This window comes from Melanerpes formicivorus, unplaced genomic scaffold (genome assembly GCF_026170545.1).
Source record: "Melanerpes formicivorus ecotype bairdi unplaced genomic scaffold, bMelFor1.0.p_v2 SCAF_15, whole genome shotgun sequence".
NCBI lineage: Eukaryota > Metazoa > Chordata > Aves > Piciformes > Picidae > Melanerpes > Melanerpes formicivorus.
The window spans coordinates 11,722,639-11,729,151 of record NW_027142367.1 but is presented as its reverse complement, the minus strand read 5'-3'; positions in this window follow the sequence as shown (position 1 = coordinate 11,729,151).

Below are 6,513 nucleotides of genomic sequence, written 5' to 3'. Positions count from 1 at the left end.
CTTTCCAGACGTAATGAGTTGACCAAGGAGAAGCAAGAATGCAGTGAGTGTGTTTGCATGGCCTGATGTCAGGTATCAAGGGCTAGTGATGGAAAACCTTATGGCACAGGATGCTACGGTGCATATGAGCTAGGAAGTCTTGGCAGCCTGCTGCTCTACTGCTCCAGTGTCCATAAGGGCTTTTAATGGCTATGTCACCCAGAAAGGGTACTCACCACCGTCCCTCTATGCTTGCTAAGGAGTCAGTGGAGGTAGAAATGAGCATCTTCAGAGTAAAATCCAGCCCTCTCAAAACAGAAGCTCAGCTGCCATCTAATGATATACTCAGGATTGCCCTCTGGAGGTGTCTCCAGCTCTCTGTGGAATTTGTTGGGAGATTGGCTCCCAAGCTGAGTGGTGAAAATATCCATAGGGCTTAGAATCACAGAGTCATAGAATCCTTCAGGTTGGAAGAGACCTTTATGATCATCAAGTCACACTGCTAACCCAGCACTGCCATTTCACCACATCTACGTGGCTTTTAAACACCTCCAGGAATGGTGACTCCACTGCTTCCCTGGGCAGCCTGTTTCAGAGCTTGACAGCCCTTTCAATGCAGATTTTTTTCCTACTGTCAAATCGAAACCTCCCCTGGTGCAACTTAAGGCCATTTGCTCTCATCCTGGAGAGAGGGCATTATTTAGATTCTTTGTATTTTTATTTTGTAGTCTGCAATGTGATGCTGAATCAAACTGGTTTCTGAATGGAGAGCTACAGTTGAGCTTTTGTTACACAAAATTATTAATTAGGATTCCAGCCTGTGCACTGCAGTGGTGTGCTGCTTAGGTTTTGTATTCCTTTTCCAGGGGTGTTCTTCCTCTCATGAAAGAACACAATATTTGTCTTAAACAAACTCATCCTCTTGTGCCAAAGATGTGTTACAAGCAGTGACATTACAGGATTTCTCACAGTGGCCAATGTAGTTTTGCTTTGTCAGCTCTGACTCCTTAGCTTGGAGAAGAATTTGCAGTCTTATGCCCATTGTCCAAGTTGTCAAGGGTGTGAGCAGGGACTAACTGGCTGGTCTGTGGTGTAACGGGCAGGACTTTTGACTGCTCAGCTTGATGCTTTCTCCTTAGTTCAGCAGTAATTCTTTGGAGGTGCTGAATTCTCACTCATAAAGAAAAGTCTGACCACAGAAATAGGCCTGTAAATGAATTAACAGAGTGATTTTTTCTTCAGCTGTCAGGCAGCACGCATGGCTTTCCTGTTTCACCTCAAAGTGGAGCACATTTCTAACATTATTATCTAATTATAGCGCTGGTCATTGGAACGGAAAATCATTGCAACTCCTCTTTCCATTGTTGGTGGCTCTGGGGACAGAGACCCCTATCCCAGTGTGGTAGTTTAAAAGAAAAAAAAGAAAAAGGCAGCTGCTGTATGGAACAAGCTGCCAGGTCTTCTTTAGTTTGCCTGGAGATATTCATCAGCTGACTTCCTCTCCTATTTCTTCTTGACTCTCTCTTTCCTACCCAAGACAAGCGTAAAACACACAGACGTGTATGCAGACAAATCCACATCCATTCCCTTATTTTGCTTGTCTCCTCCCAGCTCAGTTTCTCCTTCACTTGATGATGGTTTCTCTTGAGGAACTTTATCCATCAGGGCCAGAAAAATAAGAAAGAGGGAGAGGGGAAGGGTTGTATGTCTGCTCAAACATTAGTCCACAGAGATCAGTCATTCCAGAGCACTAGGGAAGAGCAGCAGCTTTTCTGGAAGAGTCCTGATGGAGCTACTTCCTTTTCCAACTCAAAATTCCTGTCTGCTTCCTTACCTTGCAGAGCCACTTGAGGATGCCTAAGGTGTGGTGACACCCTAGATGGGGTTCCTGACTTGTATCAACAGGGAAATAGTTGTCCCCTTGTACTTGGAACTGGTGAGGCTACACACTGAATACTGAATTCATTGTGGGCCCCTCACTATAAGAAGGACATTGAAGTCCTTGAGCATGTCCAGAGAAAGGCCACAAAGATGCTGAGGGTCTAGAGAACAGGTTTGGTGAGAAGAGGCTAAAGGAACTGGGGTTGTTTAGTCTGGACAAAGGGAGGCTGAGGGGAGACCATCTCACTCTCTACAACTGGAGTGAGGTGGTGATCAGTCTGCCAAGGAACAAGAAGAAAAGAAGAAGCAGCCTCAAGTTGTGCCAGAGGAGGCATTGGGAATTTTTTTTTCCCCAAAAAGGGTTGTCAAGCCCTGGAACAATGCCTGGGGCAATACTGCTGAGGGATGTGGATTAGAGGTGGACTTGCACTGCCGACTTTATGTTTTTTCTTTATGATCTTAAAGGTCTTTGTCAACCAAACTGATCCTATGATTCTAAGGGCTTCTCAGTGTCCATTTAAAGAAAAGGGAGAGGAAGTCTGGTCCTTTTGCAGGAGGGGGTAGGCTCTGCAGAAAGGTGAGGAGGGGTGAGGTGGAAGAGATGCAGGGAACCTGAAAACCAACTGTCAAGCTGGAGGCATTCAATTGTCTCACTAGAAGGGAGTTCTCCCCTTCCAGTGAGTGGAAGAGTGGTTTTGGGACAAGCATGCCAACTATCCATTTGTCAGGAATGATGCATTTCAGTCACAGTCAGCCTAAAGCAGATATGAACTAAGGACCTGGAGGAGTTAGTGGTTTCCTTGCTTGTGTAGGCTCAGCTGGAGGAAGGAGTTCTGGCTGAAACACAGGTGTGTGCAGTGATGCCTGCTCCTTCACATGGGTCATAAATCTATTCTTTTACTATTATACTGCTCCACTGAGAATTCTGGGTTTGGTCCAGTGTGCTTTGGGATCTGCTCAGCCTCATTTCTTCTTGCTCTGAGCTGATGCCACCAGCCGAAGTGTGAATTGCCATGGTGCTTCTGTGATGCAAAGGCCCAGCTCTCTGCTGGCTGCTAAATAGAACGTAACTCATATCACCACTGCAGCAGAGCAAAGCTGACAGCCATTACTAAAGGAGTCCAGGGCAATGCTTCATGTTTTTATTCCAGCTAGCTCAGCCCTGTTGAATAGCTATGTGTTTATAACCACCTGTGCAGGACTGTCTTGGAGCCACTTTATTCCATCGTGCGCTTTATGATCACTTTCTAATTAGCCAGAGTGAAGCCAGTAATATCACCTACAGAGCATAACCAAGAGTAGTTGGATTTATGTCATTGTTCCAAACTTGGCTTAAAATGTGCTTAACTTTACCCTTGAAATTAAAATCATGGAATCACAGAATGCTTTTGGTTGGAAGGGACCTTTAAAGGTCATCTAGTCTAGCCCCCCTGTAGTCAGTAGGGACATTTTCAACTAGGTCAGGTTGCTCAGAGCCCTGTCCACCCTGATGTGGAATGTTTCCAGGGATGGGGCTTCTACCGTCTTCCTGGGCAACCTGTGCTCATGTTTCACCACCCTCAATGTAAAATAATGTCTTCCTTGTATTTAGCCTGAATCCCCCCTCTTTTAGTTTCAAACCATTATCCCTTGTCCTGTCACAACAGGCCTTGCTAAAAGGTTTACCCCCAGCTTTCCTATAGGTCCATTTAAGTACTGAAAGGCCACAAAAAAGTCTCTCTGGAGCCTTCGCTTCTCCAGGCTGAACAACACTAGCTCTCTCAACCTGTCCTTGGAGCAGAGGTGCTTCAGCCCTTGAATAGTTTTTCTGGCCTCCTCTGGACATGCTCCAACAGGTCCATGTCTTTCCTGTTCCAAGTGCTCCAGAGCTCAAAGCATATTTAACAAATACTATAAATGGTTAATTTTCTTTTTGAGTGATGAGTAGGAAATTAACTTCAGATTGACAATTACTCTTGCCAATATATGTTCTTATACTAGACAGTATTCACTGTGTGACGTGGTGTTATTGGAGAATTTGCTCATACTCTGACTCTTAGCACACAGGGGAGAATTCCTAGTTCATTGTTTATTAAACAATCTTTTCAGATTTGGGACAACCTTTCTCAATATACTTGATGTCAAAGGTGGTTGCATGTAGGCAGGTGACCGTGAACATTGAATTAGAATAATTTTTCCTGCCTTTTTTCTTTCACTACTGAGGAGTGATGCTTAAAATTCCTTTGCACAGTTTGCCCCAGAAGTCTTAAAACACTAACAACCTAATTTTCATTCACTGTGGAAATCTCTTAGATTTCTTACTGCACCAAGAAAAGAAATTTAGAAGTACACAAACAGTGGCTCATCTGCTAAAGCTTATTTGATTTGAAAGGAGCAAAACTAATTCATGCATAATGAGTAAAATTTGCTCCTGATATGTATAAATCCACAGGTATGTGATGTCACGGCTCCAAGAGGAGCTCTCACTTCCCTTTCCCCTTCCCTAGCCTCTCTAGTTAATGGATCTCATTATTGATTCAATCACACGACCCATGCAGGAGAAGCTTGGGGAGGCGTTTCCCTCAGTTCCATCCGGAGCTCTGTTTTGCTGCTCCTCTGCACTGACCTCCAGACAGCTCAATTTTCCTAAACACCCATGATGAATGCTGCTCTTGATGATTAATTTCTGATCTGTGTGGAAGCGCCCAGTATTTAGGGACAGATTCCCTTTCTCACTGAAGTTACTGACACCATGAGATATCATGTGGTTTGCACCAAAATGTCCTATAAAGAGTGACTAAATCAGATCAGATGTGACAGATTGCTCCTCTTGTGTTTTCTCTTGTAAAGATAATAATGGTTTGATACTTCAGGTTGATCACCCAGAAGAACAGGACCAGCCATCAACAAGGGTTTCTATAAAGAGCTATTTTCTGGGCAAGACAAAAATTCTAGGCAGACCTCAAGAATGAATGGTGAAGACAAACAAAGGCTAGAAGTTTGGGGGGGGAAATCAGACCTTTAGTAAAGCACCTGAGTTTAGAGAGCTTTCTGCAAAGCTTCTGCTCGTCTGAAATGAGTGGTGAAATTGTGGCTTAATGAATGGAAGGTCAATCAAGCATGGGGGAAAGTTGGAGGCTCCTAGGAAACTTCCCTGCTCTCTGGAGCAGCCAAACCTTTCTTTCTAAGGAGGTCTGCTCAGCACACATTTGAGTGGAATGAATTTCCTTATTGTAAGGAAAGACAAGCTCATCATTTAAGAGGATAAAACAGTTACTGACTACTACTGGTACTGGGGAGTTAAACTGGCACTGAACCAAAAAATCAGTTTAAACTGTTTGTGGGGGTTTGTTGGTTTGTTGGTTTTTTTTAAACTTTTGTTGAACCAGAACTGAACTTGAATGTTATTCTGAAGTTTAGCTGGCTTCATGCTGGAAGTGAACAATAACAGCTTCAGTCAGAGCTGAATGTGAACTAAGCTGAAAAATTAATTGCTTGATTCCAGGTGGGCCACTGCAGGCTGTTCCCTTGACTGCTGACTGGGCTAAGCGGGAGGAGGACGACTTCCAGAAGAGGTAAGAGGAGCAGGATGTTTTCATGTAATCTTAGGGAGCATGGATCAAGAGACATAACACACTAGTTAATCTTCACTGTAAATGTTAAAGCCATTTCCTTCCCCTCAGGTCCCAAAAGCAGGACTCTTATATTGTAAGAATAACAAATATAAACCCCTTTTGTAGAGCAGAGACTATACTGAAAAAGTTTCAGGAACTTCTCCTGCCTCTCAAAGGGACTTATTGCCTTGCTGCTTCTTTGTATGGGGGAGTTTTATTTCTTCAGCTAGTTCAGCACTCATTAATGGAGCTCACCAACTGTAGGGATTTTTGTGAGCATGTATATGCACATATATATGGGTATATATATATAATCTATTTATCCATACACAAGCCCTTGTTTATGTTATCCAGAGTCTGTGGCTGTTAGAACAATACCATGAGTTTGATTCTAACAGCGAGACAAATAAGGTAGCTGAGGCAATCAGAAGATGGGTTTGGACACTGCTGTTTTGGCCAGTCAATTAATTTCAATCAGCACTCTAATGGATTGTGTTCTACCTACTAGAATCACTGATACAATCTATTCTGGACTTCTTCTCCCCTACTAGTAACTTTCTGGCTTCAACTCTATTAGCTACAACTGATTTTGCATGTTGGATGAAGTAAGGATGATGTGTATTCAAAATTACCCCTAGTTATTGCTTCAGGAAAAGCAATAATGTGAGGTGGATGGAGCAAATTGGGTCACTTAGTACAAGAAGTTTCTGGGGTGGGTCTAGAGTGGGGCAATGAAGCTGGTGAAGGGTCTGGTGAGCAAGCAGCTGGGAGAACTGGGATTGTTCAGTCTGAAAAGGAGAAGGCTGAAGACTGAACCCTTTTTGATCTTTACAGCTACCTAAAAGGTGTTGAATGTTTGTCTCTTCTCCAAAATAACTAGTGACAGGATGAGAGAAAATGGCCTCAAGTTCTGCCTGGGGAGGTTTGGACTGGATAGTAGAAAAAATATCATTATTTACTGAAAGATTGGTCAGGCATTAGAACAGGCTGCCCTGGGAAGTGGAGGAGTCACCATCCCTAGAGGGCTTAGAAAGCTTGTAGATGTGGTACTTTGGGACAT